Below are 22901 nucleotides of genomic sequence, written 5' to 3' on the forward strand. Positions count from 1 at the left end.
TTTGGCCCATTTAGTCTGCCCATTAACTCCTTAACCTCTTAAGGACGCAGGGCGTATGGATACGCCCTGCATTCCGAGTCCTTAAGGACGCAGGGCGTATCCATACGCCCGTGGGAATTCCGGTCCCCACCGCTAGCCGGTTGGGGACCGGAGCCGGATGCCTGTTGAAATCATTCAGCAGGCATCCCGGCATATCGCCCAGGGGGGGTCATTATGGCCCCCCCCCCCCCCATGTCGGCGATGGCCGCAGATCGCTGGACAATTCAGTCCAGCGATCTGCGGCGATTCCGGGTCAATCGGGTCTCCAGTGACCCGGAATTACTGGCTGATGTCGGCCCCGAACAGCTAGAGCCAGCAGGGGTGAGGTGGCACTGGTGCCACCTCACGATCGCCCTGATTCGTCGGCCGACCGATCAGGGCGCCTGCTGCGGGTGTCACTCCCGCACCCGCTCCGCCCCTCTTCCGGAGGATGTGAGCGGGTGCGGGACGTGCACCCCGGGTGCTGGGGACCCCGATCCCCGCCGTCCCTGTGTGGATTGGGGCCCCAGGAGCGATGGCCGCGGCGAGGGACTGTCCTGCGACGCAGCAGCAGGAGGTGAGTGACAGCCTCCTGCTGTTGCTTAGCAGCAGCTCCCAGCATGCAAAAAGGGCATGCTGGGAGCTGTAGTTATGCAACAGCAGGAGGCAGACCACCACAACTCCCAGCATTCCCTTATGGGCATGCTGAGACTTATGGTTTTGCAACAGCTGGAGGCACATTTTTTCTTTGGAAAAGTGTACCTTCAGCTGTTGTATAACTACAACTCCCAGCTTGCACAAACAGCTAAAGTGCATGCTGGGAGTTGTAGTGGTGCATCTGCTGGTTGCATAACTACAACTCCCAGCATGCCCATTGGCTGTCGGTGACTGCTGAGAGTTGTAGTTTTGCAACAGCTGGAGGCACACTGGTTTTGAAACACTGAGTAAGGTCACAAACTTAGTGATACATAACCAGTGTTCCTACAGCTGTTGCAAAACTAAAACTCTCAGCATGTGCAGTCTGTCAGCGCATGCTGGGAGTTGTAGTTTTGCAACAGCTGGATGTTCCCCCCTCCCCCATGTGAATGTACAGGGTACACTCACATGGGCGGAGGTTCACAGTAAGTATCGGGCTGCAAGTTTGAGCTGCCAGCGAGAAACTACTGTGAACCCCCGCCTGTGTGACTGTACCCTAAAAACACTACATTACACTAACACAAAATTAAATAAAAAGTAAAAAACACTACATATACACATACCCACAGCCCCCCTCCCCAATAAAAATGAAAAGCATCTGGTACGTCACAGTTTCCAAAACGGAGCCTCCAGCTGTTGCAAAACAACTACTCCCAGTATTACCAGACAGCCACTGACTGTCCAGGCATGCTGGGAGTTTTACAACAGCTGGAGGCCCCCTGTTTGGGAATCACTGGCGTAGAATACCCCTATGTCCACCCCTATGCAATCCCTAATTTAAATGTCCTTTTCTGACCCTTATAATGTACAGGGCGGTATGAGGGCTCATTTTTTGCGCCGTGATCTGAAGTTTTTATCGGTACCATTTGTGTTTTGATCTGACTTTTTGATCACTTTTTATTCATTTTTTAATGGTATAAAAAGTGACCATAAAGAATTTATTTTTTGGGACTTTGGAATTTTTTTACGTGTACGCCACTGACTGTGCGGTTTAATTAACGATATATTTTTATAGTTTGGACATTTACGCACGTGGCGATACCTCATATGTTTATTTTTATTTACACTGTAAAATATTACTTCCTGATATTACTTTTAAACCTTTGCCCCTCTAACTTAACCTCTTAAGGACCCAGGGCGTATGGATACGCCCTCACACCCTGGGCCTTAAGGACCCAGGGCGTATCCATACGCCCTGGCGTTTTCCGGTCTCTACCGCGCGCCGGGCAGAGATCGAAACTGGATGCCTGCTGAAATCCTTCAGCAGGCATCCAGGGCAAACGCCGAGGGGGGTCATGTAGGCTCCCCATGTCGGCGATCGCCGCAAATCGCAAGGGAAATCGCCCTTGCGATCTGCGGCGATACCGGGCTGATCGGGTCTCTGGGACCCGACCGCCCGGTAATTTCGCATGATCCCGGCTGTCACAGACCGCCAGGACCATGCTAACGTATAGGAGCGAGGTGGCAAACCTGCCACCTCCTCCGATCCCCTGCGATCTGTCGGTTAGTTAACCGACCAATCGCAGGAGGGGGGCGGTTACTTCCTCCCGTCCTGCCCGGCCCCTGAAAGTCCGGAGAGGACGGGAGGAAGACCGGAGGACGCGGCGGGGGACGGGGGAGTGCTGGGGACCGGCCCCGGTACTTACCTCGTCCCTGAAGACCCGGATCCTGGCGGCGGCGGCGACAGGTGAGTAGATCTTCAGCCGCGGTCGGGCCCTTTACAGCAATGCACGTCGCCGTAAAGCGACATGCATTGCTGTAATGGGACCCTGTAAACTACAACTCCCAGCATGCCCAGACAGACCTTGGCGTCTGGGCATGCTGGGAGTTGCAGTTTTGCAACATCTGGAGGTCCACAGTTTGGAGACCACTGTGCCCTTCCAGATGTTGCAAAACTACACATCCTCAGCATGCCCTTACTGTCCAGGCATGCTGGGAGTTGTAGTGCTGTAACATCTGGGCCTTCAGATGTTGCAGAACTACAACTCCCAGCATGCCTGGACAGTTTTGGCATACTGGGAGTTGTAGTTTTGCAACATCTGGAAGGGCACAGATTGGGAACCACTGTATTAGTGGTCTGCAAACTGTAGTCCTCCAGATGTTGCAAAACTACAACTCCAAGCATGCTGGGAGTTGTAGTTTGGCAACATCTGGCTCTAAAGATGTTGCCAACTACTACTCCTAGCATGCTTGAGAATGTTTGGGAGTTGTGGTTTTGCAACAACTGGAGGCACACTGGTTGGGAAACATTGTCTGTTTCCTAACTCAGTGTTTCCCAACCCGTGTGCCTCCAGCTGTTGCAAAACTATAACTACCAGCATACACTGATAGACTGTGCATGCTGGGAGTTGTAGTTTTGCAACAGCTGGAGGTCCCCCCCTGTGAATGTACAGGGTACATTCACATGGGCAGGGGGCTTACAGTGAGTATCAGGCTGCAAGTTTGCGATGCAGCAAATTTTGCGCGGCAGCTCAAACTCGCTGTAACCCCCCCGCCCATGTGCCTGTACCCTAAAAACACTACACTACACTAACACAAAATAAAATAAAAAGTAAAAAACACTACATATACACATACCCCTACACAGCCCCCCTCCCCTCCCCAATAAAAATGAAAAACGTCTGGTACGCCACTGTTTCCAAAATGGAGCCTCCAGCTGTTGCAAAACAACAACTCCCAGAATTGCTGGACAGCCGTTAACTGTCCAAGCATGCTGGGAGTTTTGCAACAGCTGGAGGCACCCTGTTTGGGAATCACTGGCGTAGAATACCCCTATGTCCACCCCTATGCAAATCCCTAATTTAGGCCTCAAATGCGCATGGCGCTCTCACTTTGGAGCCCTGTCGTATTTCAAGGCAACAGTTTAGGGCCACATATGGGGTATCGCCGTACTCAGGAGAAAGTGCCTAACAAATTTTGGGGGGTATTTTCTGCTTTCACCCCTTATGAAAATGTGAAGTTGGGGTCTACACCAGCATGTTAGTGTAAAAAAATATATTTTTTACACTAACATGCTGGTGTTGCCCTATACTTTTCATTTTGACAAGAGGTAAAAGGGAAAAAAGCCCCCCCAAAATTTGTAATGCAATTTCTCCCGAGTACGGAGATACCCCATATGTAGGCGTAAAGTGCTCTGGGCGCGCACAACAAGGCCCAGAAGGGAGAGTGCACCATGTACATTTGAGGTGATTTGCACAGGGGTGGCTGATTGTTACAGCGGTTTTGACAAACGCAAAAAAAACAAAACCCCACATGTGACCCCATTTTGGAAACTACACCCCTCACGGAATGTAATGAGGGGTGCAGTGAGAATTTACACCCCACTGGTGTCTGACAGATCTTTGGAACAGTGGGCTGTGCAAATTAAAAATCTTGTACAGACCACTGTTCCAAAGATCTGACAGACACCAGTGGGAGTAAATGCTCACTGTACCCCTTGTTACGTTCCTCAAGGGGTCTAGTTTCCAAAATGGTATGCCATGTGGGGGTTATTTTGCTGTCCTGGCACCATAGGGGCTTCCTAAATGCGACATCCCCCCCGTGCAAAATTTGCTCTCAAAAAGCCAAATATGACTCCTTCTCTTCTGAGCATTGTAGTTCGCTCGTAGTGCACTTCAGGTCAACTTATGGGGTACCTCCATACTCAGAAGAGATGGGGTTTCTGATTTTGGGGGGTATTTTTTGCTATTAACCCTTGCAAAAATGTGAAATTTGGGGGGGAAACACCCATTTTAATGAAATTTTTTTTTTCTTTTACGTATGCAAAAGTCGTGAAACCTGTGTGGGGTATTAAGGCTCACTTAATTCCTTGTTACGTTCCTCAAGGGGTCTAGTTTCCAAAATGGTATGCCATGTGGGTATTTTTTGCTGTCCTGGCACCATAGGGGCTTCCTAAATGCGACATGCCCCCGAGCAAAATTTGCTCTCAAAAAGCCAAATATGACTCCTTCTCTTCTGAGCATTGTAGTTCGCCCGTAGTGCACTTCAGGTCAACTTATGGGGTACCTCCATACTCAGAAGAGATGGGGTTACAAATTTTGGGGGGTATTTTCTGCTATTAACCCTTGCAAAAATGTGAAATTTGGGGGGAAACACACATTTTAGTGAAATTTTATTTTATTTTTTTACATATGCAAAAGTCGTGAAACACATGTGGGGTATTAAGGCTCACTTTATTCCTTGTTACATTCCTCAAGGGGTCTTGTTTCCAAAATGGTATGGCATGTGTTTTTTTTTGCTGTTCTGGCACCATAGGGGCTTCCTAAATGCAACATGCCCCCCAAAAACCATTTCAGAATAACGTACTCTCCAAAATCCCCTTGTCACTCCTTCGGTTCTGAGCCCTCTACCGCGCCCACCGAACAATTTACATAGACATATGAGGTATGTGCTTACTCGAGAGAAATTGAGCTACAAATATAAGTATACATTTTCTCCTTTTACCCCTTGTAAAAATTCAAAAATTGGGTCTACAAGAACATGCGAGTGTAAAAAATGAAGATTGTGAATTTTCTCCTTCACTTTCCTGCTATTCCTGTGAAATCCCTAAAGGGTTAAAAGGCTGACCGAATATCATTTTGTATACTTTGGGGGGTGCAGTTTTTATAATGGGGTCATTTGTGGAGTATTTCTAAGATGAAGACCCTTCAAAACCACTTCAAACCTGAACTGGTCCCTGAAAAATAGTGAGTTTGGAAATTTTGTGAAAAATTTAAAAATTGCTGCTGAACTTTGAAGCCCTCTGGTGTCTTCCAAAAGTAAAAACTTGTCAATTTTATGATGCAAACATAAAGTAGACATATTGTATATGTGAAAAAAAAATTAAAATATTTTTAATATCCATTTTCCTTACAAACAGAGAGCTTCAAAGTTAGAAATATGCAAAATTTTCAAATTTTTCCTAAAATTTTCACATTTTTCACCAAGAAAGGATGCAAGTTACAATTTTTTTTTACCACTATGTTAAAGTAGAATATGTCACGAAAAAACAATCTCGGAATCAGAATGATAACTAAAAGCATTCCAGAGTTATTAATGTTTAAAATGACAGTGGTCAGATGTTCAAAAAATGGCCGGGTCCTAAGGTGTAAAATGGCTGGGTCCTTAAGAGGTTAAAGGGGTACTCCGGTGAAAACCTTTTTTTTAATTTTTTTAAATCAACTGGTGCCAGAAAGTTAAATAGATTTGTAAATTACTTCTAATAAAAAATCTTAATCCTTCCTGTACTTATTAGCTGCTGAATACTACAGTGGAAATTCTTTTCCGTTTGAAACACAGAGCTGTCTGCTGAATCACAAGCACAGTGCTCTCTGCTGACATCTCTGTCCATTTTTAGAAACTGTCCAGGGTAAAAGGAAATCCCCATAGCAAACATATGCTGTTCTGGACCGTTCATAAAATGGACAGAGATGTCAGCAGAGAGCACTGTGCTCGTGAAGTCAGCAGACAGGTCTGTGTTTCAAAAAGAAAATAATTTCTGCTGTAGTATTCAGCAGCTAATAAGTACAGGAAGGATTAAGATTTTTTAATAGAAGTAATTCACAAATCTGATTAACTTTCTGGCACCTGTTGATTTAAAAAAAAAAGTTTTTCACCGGAGTACCCCTTTAAAACTTGTGGTAGTTTTTCTTCTTTTAAATATCTTCTCCTCCTTTACTGTGTTGATTCCCTTTATGTATTTAAAAGTTTCAATCATGTCCCCTCTGTCTCTTATTTCTTCCAAGCTATACATGTTAAGGTCCTTTAACCCCTTCCCGCTATAGGACGTATGCATACGTCAAATCATCCGACACGTTTGCGCAATTGGACGTATGCATACGTCATAGCGATCTCCGACACTGCCGCGGGCAGCGCAGGAGATCGGCGACGGGACCCGGCTGTCAATCACAGCCGGAGTTCCGCCGCAGCTGCCGGAGCCGTGATCGCGCCGGTCCCGGCAGCATTAACCCCATAGATGCCGTGATCAATCTTGATCATGGCAGCTATGGTGTTGACAGGGGGAGCGCTCTCCCCCTGTTCTCCAACTGCGGTGCCGCAATACAATCGTGGGTCTCTGTTGGTTGCTATGGCAGCAGGAGGTCAGATCATGACTAGAGATGAGCGAACTTACAGTAAATTCGATTCGTCACGAACTTCTCGGCTCGGCAGTTGATGACTTTTCCTTCATAAATTAGTTCAGCCTTCAGGTGCTCCGGTGGGCTGGAAAAGGTGGAGACATTCCTAGGAAAGAGTCTCTTAGGACTGTATCCACCTTTTCTAGCCCACCGGAGCTCCGGAAAGCTGAACTAATTTATGCAGGAAAAGGCATCAACTGCCGAGACGAGAAGTTTGTGACGAATCGTATTTACTGTAAGTTCGCTCATCTCTAATCATGACCTCCTCTCTGCCTACTACAGAAGCCGTTGAGATCCAGCCAGAGGCTGGATCGCACAGGCTGTAGTGTCTGCAGCTCATCAGGTTATTCTGTGCTGCAGTACAAATGTATTGCAGCATAGTATAACCTGTAAAAAGTGTAAAAAATAAAATAAAAAGTTCTTCAATAAAAATATGAAGTGTAAAAAAATAAAAAATAAAATGCCCATTTCCCAATAAAAGCCCTGTATTATCACCAAAAAAGATCAAAAACACAAATCATATACAGTGGTCCCTCAACATACGATGGTAATTCTTTCCAAACGAGCAATCGTTTGTTGAATCCATCGTATGTTGAGGGATTCGTGCAATGTAAAGTATAGGAAGCTGTATTCACCTGTCCCCGCCGCTCGAGATGGTGTCCCCGCCGCTCCCGATGGTGATCCCGGGCCTCCGCTGGGCTCTCCTGGTCTTCTCCGGTCCTCCGCTGTCTTCTACGGTCCTCTTCTGTCTTCTACGGTCCTCTTCTGTCTTCCGCAAGGCCTTACTGGGCCTGCGTAGCGATGTCATTACGCCGCTGCGTACGCCATTCCTATTGGATGGCGTGTACAGCAGCGTATTGACGTCATTGGAGAGGGCCGAGAAGACACCGGAAGACCAGCGCTGGACCCGGAGGGCACCCCGGAGCATCGAGGAGGGGTAAGTAATACTTACCGCACCACACGGGGAACATTAAGCTGCTATCCGGCAGCAGCTTTAGCATTTGGCGCTGCCGGATAGCACTTAATGCGATGGCCCCGACATAAAAAAGCATCGTATGTCGATGCTGACATAGACATGCCATCGTATGTCGATTTCATCATATGTCGGGGCCATCGTAGGTCGGGGGGTCACTGTACATAATAGGTATTGCCACATCCGTAATGACGTGTACTATAAAACTAGAATGTAAATTATCCCACACGGTGAACGCCGTAAAAAATAAATATAAAAAAGAGCAAAATTGCACCAGTTATATAGTATAGTTATAAGTACAATATGTCACAAAAAAACAATCTCAGAATCGCTATGCTCAGAAAAAGCATTCTAAAGTTATTATCATTTAAAGGGATACATGTGAAATTTTAACCTGTTGGGGACGAAGGGCGTATGGATACGCCCTTGCGTTCTGGTACTTAAAGGAAACAAATCATCAGATTTGACCCTATATAATGCTTGGCAAAGCGTTATATAGGGTAAAATTGTTGTCCTCACCATCCCCGGGGGACGCTCCTGCCCCCAGGGATGGTGAAGATATGAAGTTATAAACTAGTCACTGCCGCCGCCGTAAGTAGTCACCTGGGCGGGGAGCTTCACTCACCTACTCCCGTTCTTCGGCCAGGAGCGACGCCCCCTCCGCTTGATTGATGGGCCGCGTCATTGTTCCGCTCACTGAACAGACGGAGCAGAGCGATGACGCGGCCCATCAATCAAGCGGAGGTGACTACTTACGGCGGCGGCGGTGACTAGTTTATAACTTCATATCTTCACCATCCCTGGGGGCAGGAGCGTCCCCTGGGAATGGTGAAAATAAAGATTTTACCCTATATAACGCTTTGCCAAGCGTTATATAGGGTCAAATCTGATGATTGGTTCCCTTTAAGGATGAAGGGTGTAACGGCGGGGACCGGACCGGGGTGGTTGATATTTATCAGCAGGCACCCGGTGCAAATGCCCAGGGGGGGTCATTAGACCCCCCCTATGTCGGCGATCGGCGCAAATCGCAAGTGAATTCACACTTGAGATTTGCGCCGATAACGGGTCTATGGTGACCCGGAATAGAAGGGGGATCGCGGTTGTGTAAGACAACTACGATCCCCATGAAGGCATAGGAGTGAGGTGGCAGGGGTGCCACCCCTCCTATCCCTGCTATTGGTGGTCTAGACGCAACCACCAATAGCAGATCGGGGGCGGAGGGGTTTACTTTCGTTTTACCCGTCCTGCCCACCCACAATAGACGGGGCAGAATGCCGAAGGTCCACTTACCCCTCCGGAGGCTGCGGGCGACGGTGATCGGCGGGCGGCGACGGAGATCGGCGCAGGAGGCAGAAGAGGACTGCTCCTTGGATCCTACGGAAGTCGGTAAGTTGCCTAGCAACATCTGGAGGGCTACAGTCTGAGACTCTAGCCCTCCAGATGTTGCAAAACTACAACTCCCAGCATGACCAGACAGCTGTTTGGGCATGCTGGAATATGTAGTTTTGCAACAGCTGGAGGGCTGCAGTTTGAGACCACTATACAGTGGTCTCTAAACTGTATCCCTCCAAATCTTGCAAAACTACAACTCCTAGCATGCTCAAACAGCTCTTTGCTGTCTGGGCATGCTGGTATTTGTAGTTTTGCAACATCTGGAGGGTCACAGTTTGCAGATCACTGTGCAGTGGTCTATAATCTTTAGCCCTCCAGATGTTGCAAAACTGCAAATCCCAGCATGCCCAAACAGCAAACAGCTGTCTCAGCATGCTGGGAGTTGCAGTTGCGTAACCTCCAGCTGTTGCATAACTACAGCATGCCCTTCGGCGATTGGTACATGCTGGGAGTTGTAGTTTTGCAACAGCTGGAGGCACACTGGTTTTCCAACCAGTGTGCCTCCAGCTGTTGCAAAAGTACAACACCCAGCATGCACGGTATGTCAGTACATGCTGGGAGTTGTAGTTTTGCAACAGCTGGAGGTTTGCCCCCCCCCCCATGGGAATGTACAGGGTACATTCACACAGGCAGGTTTACAGTAAGTTTCCTGCTTCAAGTTTGGTCTGCGGCAAATTTTTCGACGCAGCTCAAACTCCTAGCGGGAAACTCACCGTAACACACCAGTGCGAATGTACCCTAAAAACACTACACTACACTAACACAAAATAAAGAGTAAAACACTACATATACACCCCCTTACACTGTCCCCCCCAATAAAAAGTTGGGGGCTACACCAGCCTGTTAGTGTAAAAAAAAAAAAATGTTTACACTAACATGCTGGTGTTGCCCCATACTTTTTATTTTCATAAGCAGTAAAAGGAAAAAAAAGCCCCCAAAATTAGTAACGCAATTTCTCCTGAGTACGGTAATGAGCTGCCTAATCTGGGGGACAACTATGCTGCCTAATCTGGGGGGCAACTATGCTGCCCAATCTGGGGGACAACTATGCTGCCCAATCTGGGGGACAACTATGCTGCCCAATCTGGGGGACAACTATGCTGCCTAATCTGGGGGACAACTATGCTGCCTAATCTGGGGGACAACTATGCTGCCTAATCTGGGGGACAACTATGCTGCCTAATCTGGGGGACAACTATGCTGCCTAAACTGGGGGACAACTATGCTGCCTAATCTGGGGGACAACTATGCTGCCTAATCTGGGGGACAACTATGCTGCCTAATCTGGGGGACAACTATGCTGCCTAATCTGGGGGACAACTGTGCTGCCTAATTTGGGGGACAACTGTGCTGCCTAATCTGGGGGACAACTGTGCTGCCTAATCTGGGGGACAACTGTGCTGCCTTATCTGGGGGACAACTGTGCTCCTAATCTGGGGGACAACTATGCTCCCAATCTGGGGGACAACTATGCTAATCTGGGGGGAAAATATGATCCTAATCTGGGGGACAACTATGCTCCTAATCTGGGGGAAACTATGCTGCCTAATCTGGGGGACAACCATGCTGCCTAATCTGGGGGAAAACTTCCCGGCCCTTCACAATTTTTCTAGTTTCTAATGTGGCCCCATGGAAAAAATAATTGCCCACCCCTGCTCAAGAGTGAGAGCTCACCATGTACATTTGAGGCCTAAATTGGTGATTTGCACAGGGGTGGCTGATTTTACAGGGGTTCTGACATAAATGCTAAAACAAATACCCACATGTGACCCCATTTTGGAAACTACACCCCCCACGGAACATAACAAGGGGTATAGTGAGCCTTAACACCCCACAGGTGTTTGACGAATTTTCATTAAATTTGGATGGGAAAATGAAAAAAAAAATGTTTTCACTAAAATGCTGGTGTTACCCTAAATTTTTCATTTTCACAAGGCAAAATAGGAAAAAAGCCCCCCAAAATTTGTAACCCCATTTCTTCTGAGTAAGAACATACCCCATATGTGGATGTAAAGTGCTCGGCGGGCGAACTACAATGCTCAGAAGAGAAGGAGCGCCATTGGGATTTTGAAGAGAAAATGTGCCCGGAATTGAAGGCCACAGGAGTTTACAAAGCCCCCATAGTGCCAGAACAATGGACCCCCCCCCCCCACATGTGACCCCATTTTGGAAACTACACCCCTCATGTAGTGTATTAAGGGGAACAGTGAGCATTTACGCCCCACAGGTGTCTGACAGATTTTTGGAACAGTGGTCCGTGAAAATGAAAATTTTTATTTTTCATTTGCACAATCCACTGTTCCAAAGATCTGTCAAACGCCAGTGGGGTGTAAATACTCACTGCACCCCTTATTAAATTCTGTGAGGGGTGTAGTTTCCAAAATGGGGTCACATGTAGGGGGGTCTACTGTTCTGGCACCACAGGGGGCTTTGTAAACGCACATGACCCCTGACTACCATTCCAAACGAATTCTCTTTCCAAAAGCTCAATGGCGCTCCTTCTCTTCTGAGCATTGTAGTTCGCCCGCAGAGCAATTTACGTCCTAACATGGGGTATTTCCATACTCAGAAGAGATGGGGTTACATATTTTGGGGGGCATTCTCTCCCATAACCCTTTGTAAAAATTGTAAATTTTGGGGAAAAACTGCACTTTAGTGAAATTTTTTTTTTTCATTTACACATCCGATTTTAACGAAAAGTCATCAAACACCTGCATGGTGTTAAGGCTCACTAGACCCCTTGTTACGTGCCTTGAGGGGCGTAGTTTTCAAAATGGTATGCCATGTGGGGTTTTCTGCTGTTCTGGCACCATATGGGCTTCCTAAATGTGACATGCCCCCCAAAAACCATTTCAGCAAAATTCACTCTCCAAAATCCCATTGTTGCTCCTTCCCTTCTGAGCCCTCTACTGCGCCCGCCGAACACTTGACATACACATATGAGGTATTTCCCTACTCAAGAGAAATTGGGTTACAAATTTTGGGGGGCTTTTTCTCCTATTACCACTTGTAAAAATTCAAAAACTGGGTCTACAAAAACATGCGAGTGTAAAAAATGAAGATTTTGAATTTTCTCCTTCACTTTGCTGCTATTCCTGTGAAACACCTAAAGGGTTAACAAACTTATTGAATGTCATTTTGGATACTTTGAGGGGTGCAGTTTTTATAATTGGGTCATTTGTGGGGTATTTCTCAATTGAAGGCCCTTCAAATCCACTTCAAAACTGAACTGGTCCCTGAAAAATTCCGATTTAGAAAATTTTGTGAAAAATTGGAAAATTGCTGCTGAACTTTGAAGCCCTCTGATGTCTTCCAAAAGTAAAACATGTCAACTTTATGATGCAAACATAAAGTCGACATATTGTATATGTGAATCAATATATAATTTATTTGGAATATCTATTTTCCTTACAAGCAGAGAGCTTCAAAGTTAGAAAAATGCTAAATTTTCAAATTTTTAAGAAATTATGCAAGTATCGACAAAAATTTACCACTACCATAAAGTGCAACAATCTTGGAATCAAATTTATAAGTAAAAGCATCCCAGAGTTATTAATGCTTAAAGTGACAGTGGTCAGATTTGCAAAAAATGCTCCCGTCCTTAGGGTCATAATGGGCTCCGTCCCCAAGGGGTTAAAAAAAGAGCCTGGTCATAGAGGTAAAAAATGGGTCGGTCCTTAACCCGTACAGGACCCAGGGCGTATGGATACGCCCTGCGTACCTGGGTCTTAAGGACCCAGGGCGTACCTGTACGCCCGTGGGAATTCCGGTCCCTGCCGCGCGCCGGACAGGGATCTGACTGGGGTGACTGCTGATATCAAACAGCAGGCACCCCGCGCAAATGCCGAGGGGGGTCATCAGACCCCTCCATGTCGGCGATTGGCGCAAATCGCAAGTGAAATCGCACTTGCGATTTGCGCAATTCCGGGTCTTACGGGTCACGTGTGACCCGATGACCGGGAGATACAAAGTGATCGGGGGTGTAGAATACACCCCCTATCACCTACTATATCTATGGGGAGGTGGCGATTTCGCCCCCCCCCCAGGAGAGTTGCTATTGGCTGGACGATCGGCCAGCCAATAGCAGCCGGCAGGGGAGGGGTTAAACGGCATCCTCTGTAGCGCTGACCGTTAGCTGGGTTCAGTCAGCGGTCAGAGCTGCAAGAGGAGCCAGGGACCCCCCCCCCCCCCTCTGCACCCATTGGATCACCTCAGGAGACCCGAAGATCCCCTAGATCAGGGACAGAATCCACCAGAGGGAAAGGTAGGGAAATCCATATAGTAAAGTAAAAAATAAAAATCCCCCCGACCCCCTAATAGGGCTCAAGAGTACACCACATTTTTTTTAGCGTGACCCTGGCCCTATTAGGGGTTCAGGTCGCTGCGATTTGCGCGCCCCCCCCCCCCCCCTTTATTTTTTTGTCCGTAGCTTTTTTTTTTTTTTTTGCCCCCATAACGATGTGTGATTATACTTAGTTACACCAAGCACTCACTACACACTCCCCCGCCCCCCCCCCCCAGGCCTACGTACCACTTAGGGAGCTCTCGGTTGATGAGTCTCTTATCAGTTTTAAGGGGAGACTCATCTTCCGCCAGTATATTCCCTCGAAGCGGGCCCGGTATGGCGTGAAGCTCTATAAACTTTGTGTGAGTACCTCCGGGTACACTTTCAAGTTTAGAGTGTATGAGGGACGAGATTCCCGTATTGAACCCCCAGATTGTTCCCCCACTCTGGGTGTTAGCGGGAAAATCGTTTGGGACCTTATGCACCCATTGCTGGATAAGGGTTACCACGTGTATGTGGACAACTTTTATACCAGCATCCCTCTCTTCACATCCCTTGCCGCCAGATCCACGTCCGCTTGTGGGACCGTGCAGAGAAACCAGAGAGGCCTCCCTCTAAATTTGATCCAGGCACCTATTCCCAAGGGTGAGCCCGTACCCTTACCTATGAAAACCTGTTGCTGGTCAAGTATAAGGATAAGAGGGATGTCCTTATCTTGACCACTATTCATGGTAACGGTAGCTCACCTGTCCCTGTGCGAGGTACCACAACAACGGTCCTCAAGCCCGATTGTATTCTGGACTACAATCAGTAGATGGAGGGAGTTGATCTTTCTGATCAAGTCCTCAAGCCATATATGGCCATGCGGAAAACACGTGTATGGTACAAAAAAGTTGCGGTCTACATGGTACAGGTTGCCATGTACAACTCTTTTGTACTGTACCGGAAAGCTGGCAACACAGGGACATACCTCCAGTTCCAAGAAGAAGTCCTAAAGGTCCTGATCTTTGCTGACCTGGAAAGAGCAGGCCGGACTTCCCAAGAAACTGGAGTTATAGGTGCCAGGATTGTCCCAGGCCAACACTTTTCAGGTGAAGTCCCCCACACTGGAAAGAATGGACGATTACAGAAAAAATGGAGTGTGTGTCACAGGAGGGGGATACGGAAGGACACCACCTATCAATGTGACATTTGCCCCGATCATCCGGGCCTCTGCATTAAGGATTGCTTCAGGGAGTATCGCACTTCCATGGAGTACTAAATTTTCCCTCTTCATTTTAATTTTCCATAATTTGACCCCAATGTACCAAGTCCAGAGTACATTCCAAATTTTAACCCCATAAAACCACTAAATTGCCCAAAAAAACTATTTCCTAAAGAAAAAAAAAAAGCTGATAAGACCTCTGGGGGGATTAAAAAAAATGGGTCATGGGTTATTGAATGACGATCATCGGGGACTTTTTAGGTTAGGGACTTTTCAGGTTAGGGACGGCCACACACATCACATTCCCAGAATGATGATTCAGAGCATAGGGTTTGGGGTGGGCATATTTTTTAGTTTTGGCTATGCTCTGGGTCATCATTCTGGGAACATAACCTGTTTTATCCTTTTATGTCCCACTGTACCCCTTGTTAGTTATTAGTGTACCCCATGTAATGCCCCTTTAGGGGGGGTCCCACTGCTATGGCTCCATATGCAGCTGTCTAGAAGCTCAAGGCCCTGACTGCCCTCCTGTTCCTCCGTGACCAGTGAGCAGAGCCGATCTACACCCAGATATGAGGTATATCCTTACTCCAAAGAAATGTATTTACAAATTTTTTTTTTTTTGCGGTTCTGGCACTAAATAGGACATGCCCCCCCCCCCCCCCATTTCAGCAAAATATGACTCCTTCTCTTCTGAGCGTTGTAATGCGCCAGCAGAGCCCTTGACATCCACACATGGGGTATTCCCATACTCAGAAGAGATGGGGTAACACATTTTGGGGGACATTTTCTCCTATTACACCATGTAAACATGTAAAATTTTAGGAAAAACAGCATTTTAGTAAAAAAAAAATGTATTTACACATCCAAAGTCGTCAAACACCTGTGGGGTGTTAAGGCTCACTGTACCCCTTGTTACGTTCCCTGAGGGGTGTAGTTTTCAAAATAGTATGCCATGTGTTTTTTGTTTTTTTTTTGCTGCCCTGGCACCATAGGGGCTTCCTAAATGGGACATGCCCCCCAAAAATGATTTCAGAAAAACTCACTCTCCAAAATCCCTCTGTCGCTCCTTCCCTTCTGAGCCCTCTAGTGCACCCGCCGAACACTTGACATACACATATGAGGTATGTCCTTACTCAAGAGAAATTGTGTTACACATTTTAGGAAGATTTCTCTCCTTTTACCCCTTGTAAAAATTCAAAAACTGGGTCTACAAGAACATGCCAGTGTAAAAAATGAAGATTTTGAATTTTCTCCTTCAATTTTCTGCTATTCCTGTGAAACAAACCTTTTGAATGTCATTTTGAATACTTTGAGGGGTGCAGTTTTTATAATGGGGTCATTTGTGGAAATTTTTTTAAAATTGCTGCTATACTTTAAAGCCCTCTGATGTCTTTCAAAAGTAAAAACATGAAAACTTTATGATGCAATCATAAAGTAGACATGTTGTATATGTGAATCATTTTATAATTTATTTGGAATATTCATTTTCCTTATAAGCAGAGAGCTTCAAAGTAAAAAAAAAAATGCTAACTTTTCAATTTTTTCATCAAATTGTGGAATTTTTCACCAAGAAACGATGCACGTATCGACAAAATTTTACCGCTAACATAAACCACGAAAAAACAATCTCGGAATCAGAATGAAAGGTAAAAGCATCCCAGAGTTATTAATGCTTAAAATGAAAGTGGTCAGATGTTCAAAAAATGGCTGGGTCCTACAGTGAAAATTGGCTGGGTCCTTAACCCCTTAAGGACCCAGCCATTTTACACCTTAGGACACGGCCATTTTTTCCACATCTGACCACCGTCACTTTAAACATTAATAACTCTGGAATGCTTTTACTTATCATTCTGATTGCATCATAAAATTGACGTGTTTTTACTTTTGGAAGACACCAGAGGGCTTCAAAGTTCAGCAGCAATTTTCCAATTTTTCACAAAATTTCCAAACTCACAATTTTTCAGGGACCAGTTCAGGTTTGAAAAGTGAAGGAGAAAATTCACAACCTTCATTTTTTACACTCGCATGTTCTTGTAGACCCAATTTTTGCATTTTTACAAGGGGTAAAAGGAGAACATTTATACTACAATGCTCAGAAGAGAAGGAGTCATATTTGGCTTTTTGAGAGCAAATTTTGCTCCGGGGCATGTTGCATTTAGGAAGACCCTATGATGCCAGGACAGAAAAATAACCCCAACATGGCATACCATTTTGGAAACTAGACCCCTTGAGGAACGTAACAAGGGGTACAGTGAGCATTTGTCTGTCAGATCTTTGGAACAGTGGGCTGTACGAAATTTTTAATTTGCACAGCCCACTGTTCCAAAGATCTGTCAGACACTAGTGGGGGGGGGGGTAAATTCTTACTGCACCCCTCATTACATTCCGTGAGGGGTGTAGTTTCCGAAATGGGGTAACATGTGGGGTTTTGTTTTTTTTTGCGTTTGTCAAAACCGCTGTAACAATCAGCCACCCCTGTGCAAATCACCTCAAATGTACATGGCGCACTCTCCCTTCTGGGCCTTGTTGTGCGCCCCCAGAGCACTTTGCGCCCACATATGGGGTATCTCCATAGTCGGGAGAAATTGCATTACAAATTTTGGGGGGCTTTTTTCCCTTTTACCTCTTGTCAAAATGAAAAGTATAGGGCAACACCAGCATGTTAGTGTAAAAAAATTATTTTTTTACACTAACATGCTGGTGTAGACCCCAACTTCACCTTTTCATAAGGGGTTAAAGGAGAAAAAGCCCCCCAAAATTTGTAAGGCAATTTCTCCCGAGTACGGCGATACTCCATATGTGACCCTAAACTGTTGCCTTGAAATACGACAGGGCTCCAAAGTGAGAGCGCCATGCCCATTTTAGGCCTGAATTAGGGATTTGCATAGGGGTGGACAAAGGGGTATTCTATGCCAGTGATTCCCAAACAGGGTGCCTCCAGCTGTTGCAAAACTCCCAGCATGTTTGGACAGTCAACGGCTGTCCGGCAATACTGGGAGTTGTTGTTTTGCAACAGCTGGAGGCTCCATTTTGGAAACAGTGGCGTACCAGATGTTTTTCATTTTTATTGGGGAGGGGAGGGGGGCTGTGTAGGGGTATGTGTATATGTAGTGTTTTTTACTTTTTATTTTATTTTGTGTTGGTGTAGTGTAGTGTTTTTAGGGTACAGTCACACGGGCGGGGGGGGTTACAGCGAGTTTCCCGCTGTGAGTTTGAGCTGGCGCGCAAAATTTGCTGCCTCGCAAACTTGCAGCCTGATACTCACTGTAAGACCCCTGCCCATGTGAATGTACCCTGTACATTCACAGGGGGGGGGGACCTCCAGCTGTTGCAAAACTACAACTCCCAGCATGCACAGTCTATCAGTGCATGCTGGTAGTTATAGTTTTGCAACAACTGGAGGCACACGGGTTGGGAAACACTGAGTTAGGAAACAGACAATGTTTCCCAACCAGTGTGCCTCCAGTTTTTGCAAAACCACTACTCCCAAACATTCTCAGGTATGCTGGAAGTAGTAGTTTGGCAACATCTTTAGAGCCAGATGTTGCCGAACTACAACTCCCAGCATGCTTGGAGTTGTAGTTTTGCAACATCTGGAGGACTACAGTTTGCAGACCACTAATACAGCGGTAACCAATCTGTGCCCTTCCAGATGTTGCAAAACTACAACTCCCAGTATGCCAAAACTGTCCAGGCATGCTGGGAGTTGTAGTTCTGCAACATCTGACGGCCAGATGTTACAGAACTACAACTCCCAGCATGCCTGGACAGTAAGGGCATGCTGAGGATGTGTAGTTTTTCAACATCTGGAAGGGCACAGTGGTCTCCAAACTGTGGACCTCCAGATGTTGCAAAACTAACAACTCCCAGCATGCCCGGATGCCAAGGGCTGTCTTGGCATGCTGGGAGTTGTAGTATACAGGGTCCCATTACAGCAATGCATGTCGCTTTACGGCGACGTGCATTGCTGTAAAGGGCCTGACCGCGGCTGAAGAGGAACTCGCCTGTCGCCTCCGTCTTCATCGCCGGGATCCGGGTCTTCAGGGACGAGGTAAGTACCGGGGCCGGGCCCCAGCACTCCCCCGCGCGTCCTCCAGTCTTCCTCCCATCCTCTCCGTACTTCTAGGGGCCGGGCAGGGCGGGAGGAAGTAACCGCCCCCCCCCCCCCCCTTCGATTGGTCCGTTAGCTAACCGACGGATCGCAGGGGATAGGAGGAGGTGGCAGGCTTGCCACCTCGCTCCTAGCCTCCAGCATGGTCCTGGCTATCTGTGACAGCCGGGATCATGCAAAATTACCGGGCGGTCGGGTCCCAGAGACCCGATCAGCCCGGTATCGCTGCAGACCGCAGGGGCAATTTCCCTTGCGATTTTTAGACGATCGCCGACATGGGGGGCCTACATGGCCCCCCTCGGCGTTTGCCCTGGATGCCTGCTGAAGCATTTCAGCAGACATCCGCTTCCGATCCCCGCCCGGCGCGCGGCAGGGGCCGGAATTGTCCATGACGTACGCGTATGTCATGGGTCCTTAAGTACCAGGTTGTCATGACGTACACGTACGTCAAGGGTCCTTAAGGGGTTAAAGGGGTACTCCCATGGAAAACTTTTTTATTTATTTTTTTTAAATCAACTGGTGCCAGAAAGTTAAGAGATTTGTAAATCACTTCTATTAAAAAATCTTAATCCTTCCAGTACTTTTTAGGGGCTGTATACTAAAGAGAAATCCAAAAAAGAAATGCATTTCCTCTGATGTCACGACCACAGTGCTCTCTGCTGACCTCTGCTGTCCATTTTAGGAACTGTCCAGAGCAGGAGAAAATCCTCATAGCAAACATATGCTGCTCTGGACAGTTCCCAAAATGGACAGCAGAGGTCAGCAAAGAGCACTGTGGTCATGACATCAGAGGAAATGTAGCTAGATTCTGTGACTAACGGAGTTGTGCCTCAGACTCCAGCAACTGCGAAAATCACTGCCGTGATCTACACGCCCGGCCCCGGCTTGCAATCGGAGGGAGTGGTGAGAGGTGCATAGCACCACCGTTTTATTATTCACTACCACAAAAACCAAGTTACAGTTATCTCGTTGCCGGACATAGGTGCATTTCTGCAGTTACATTGTTGCAAAACTTCTAAAGTAATTGCTGAACAGTTGCAATAACATTTCTGCAGTTGCATTATTAAAATACCCCTATAAGACATTTTGTTGCTGGATTAAAAGCATCTGCAGGTCATTTTGCCGGATTAAAGGACATTTGAAAATGTTTATTCTAAAGTCTGCGCAAAATACTACACAATACTTTATAGTGATGTAAGAATTGCATTTTAATTCAGAAGCAGTCCTCGATATATTTTATTTTATATGCTTTATTGTATTGTATTGGGTCAATAATGGCATCTGAGAATGTAGATTTAGTGGCTGTTACTGAGACATGGTTTAATGAAAGGAATGACTGGCTCAAATCCATACCAGGGTACTCTTTATACAGAAGAGACAGAGAAGGCAAGAAAGTAGGAGGAGTGGCCCTATATGTGAAAGATAGCATAAAAACTAACCTAATACAAGTTAGTGAGGCATCCATAGAGTCAGTTTGGGTTACGTTGCAGTTTGGTAATCGTGTAGGTGTGATATATAGACCACCTGGCCAAGTTAAAGAAGTAGATGATCTACTAGTTGAAGAAATATCTAAAATGACAATGAAAGGAGAAGTTATCATTATGGGAGACTTCAATCTTCTGGATATAAACTGAAAAACCAAAATAGCTGCTTCTGCCAGGAGTACAGATATTCTAAATTCCCTACTGGGATTATCTCTACAACAAGTGGTTAAGGAGCCAACCCGGAGGGAGGCCATTTTGAATTTGGTATTCACAAATGGGGATTTGGTATATGATGTTATTGTTGGTAAAAGCTTGGGATCTAGTGATCACCAATCAGTGTGGTTGTTACGCCGAGCGCTCCAGGTCCCTGCTCCTCCCCGGAGCGCTAGCGGCATTCTCCTCTCTGCAGCGCCCCGGTCAGACCCGTTGACTGAGAGCGCTGCACTGACATTCACGATGGGGATGCGATTCTCATAGCGGGACGCGCCCACTCGCGAATCGCATCCCAAGCCACTTACCCATTCCGGTCCCCGGCTGTCATGTTCTGGCACGCGCGGCTCTGCTCTCTAGGGCGCGCGCGCGCCAGCTCTCTAACATTTAAAGGGCCAGTGCACCAGTGATTGGTGCCTGGCCCAATCAGTCTAATTAGCTTCCACCTGCTCCCTGTCCATATAACCTCACTTCCCCTTTCCTTCCTTGCCGGATCTTGTTGCCTTGTGCCAGAGAAAGCGTTTAGTGTTGTCCAAAGCCTGTGTTTCCAGACCTTCTGCTATTGCTATTGACTACGAACCTTGCCGCCTGCCCCGACCTTCTGCTACGTCTGACCTTGCCTCTGCCTAGTCCTTCTGTCCCACGCCTTCTCAGCAGTCAGCGAGGTTGAGCCGTTGCCGGTGGATACGACCTGGTTGCTACCGCCGCAGCAAAACCATCCCGCTTTGCGGCAGGCTCTGGTGAAAACCAGTAGCAACGTAGAACCGGTCCACTGACACGGTCCACGCCAATCCCTCGCTGACACAGAGGATCCACATCCAGCTAGCCGAATCCTAACAGTAGATCCGGCCATGGATCCCGCTGAGGTGCCGCTGCCAAGTCTCGCTGACCTATCCACGGTGGTCGCCCAGCAATCGCAGCAAATTGCCCAACAAGGACAGCAGCTGTCGCAGTTGACCGCCACATTACAGCAACTTCTGCCACTGCTACAGCAGCAACCATCTCCTCCGCCAGCTCCTGCACCTCCTCCGCAGCGATTGGCTGCTCCTAACCTCCGCTTGTCCCTGCCGGACAAATTTGATGGGGACTCTAGACTGTGCCGTGGCTTCCTGTCTCAATGTTCCGTACATATGGAGATGTTGTCGGACCAATTTCCTACATTAGGTCTAAGGTGGCGTTCGTAGTGAGTCTTCTGTCTGGAAAGGCCTTGTCTTGGGCCACACCGCTCTGGGACCGCAATGATCCTGCCACAGTCCAGTCCTTCTTCGCTGAAGTCCGTAGTGTCTTCGAGGAACCAGCCCGAGCCTCTTCTGCCGAGACTGCCCTGCTGAACCTGGTCCAGGGTAATTCTTCAGTAGGCGAATACGCCATCCAATTTCGTACTCTCGCCTCCGAATTATCTTGGAATAACGAGGCCCTCTGCGCGACCTTTAAAAAAGGCCTATCCAGTAACATCAAGGATGTGCTGGCCGCACGAGAGATTCCTGCCAACCTCCTTGAACTTATCCATTTGGCCACCCGCATTGACATGCGTTTTTCTGAACGACACCAGGAGCTCCGCCAGGAAAAAGACCTTGATCTCTGGGCACCTCTCTCACAGTATCCTTTGCAATCTACCCCTGTGCCTCCCGCCGAGGAGGCTATGCAAGTGGATCGGTCTCGCCTGACCCATGAAGAGAGGACTCGCCGTAGGGATAAAAATTTATGTCTGTACTGCGCTAGTACCGAACATTTCTTGGTGGATTGCCCTATTCGTCCTCCACGTCTGGGAAACGCACGCACCCAGCTCACGTGGGTGTGGCGTCTCTTGGTACGAAGTCTGCTTCTTCACGTCTCACTGTGCCCGTGCGGATTTCTCCTTCTGACAACTCCTCCTTCTCAGCCGTGGCCTTCTTGGACTCTGGTGCTTCTGGAAATTTTATTCTGGCCTCTTTGGTGAATAGGTTCTGCATCCCGGTGACCCGTCTCGTCAAGCCGCTCTACATTTCTTCGGTCAACGGAGTGAAGTTGGACTGCACTGTGCGTTACCGCACAGAGCCCTTGCTTATGAGCATTGGACTGCATCGGGAGAAAATAGAATTTTTCGTCCTGCCCAACTGCACCTCTGAAGTCCTCCTCGGTCTGCCATGGCTCCAGGATCATTCTCCCACCCTTGACTGGACCACCGGGGAGATCAAGAATTGGGGTCCTGCTTGCCGCAAGAAATGCCTCACGTCTGCTTCCAGTCCCGTCTGTCGGGCCTCAGTGTCTCCCCCTGTGCCTGGTCTCCCCAAGGCCTATCAGGACTGTGCCGTGCCTCCTCATAGCCCCCGTCCTGGTGACACTCTGCCCTGTGACATGCTTCACCCTCTGCCCCCCCTCCCCATTCCCATTCCTTCTGAACTACCTGCCGCTGGTGTAGCTACCCAGGAC

The sequence above is a fragment of the Hyla sarda genome, chromosome 6, assembly GCF_029499605.1.
Source record: "Hyla sarda isolate aHylSar1 chromosome 6, aHylSar1.hap1, whole genome shotgun sequence".
NCBI classification, from domain to species: domain Eukaryota; kingdom Metazoa; phylum Chordata; class Amphibia; order Anura; family Hylidae; genus Hyla; species Hyla sarda.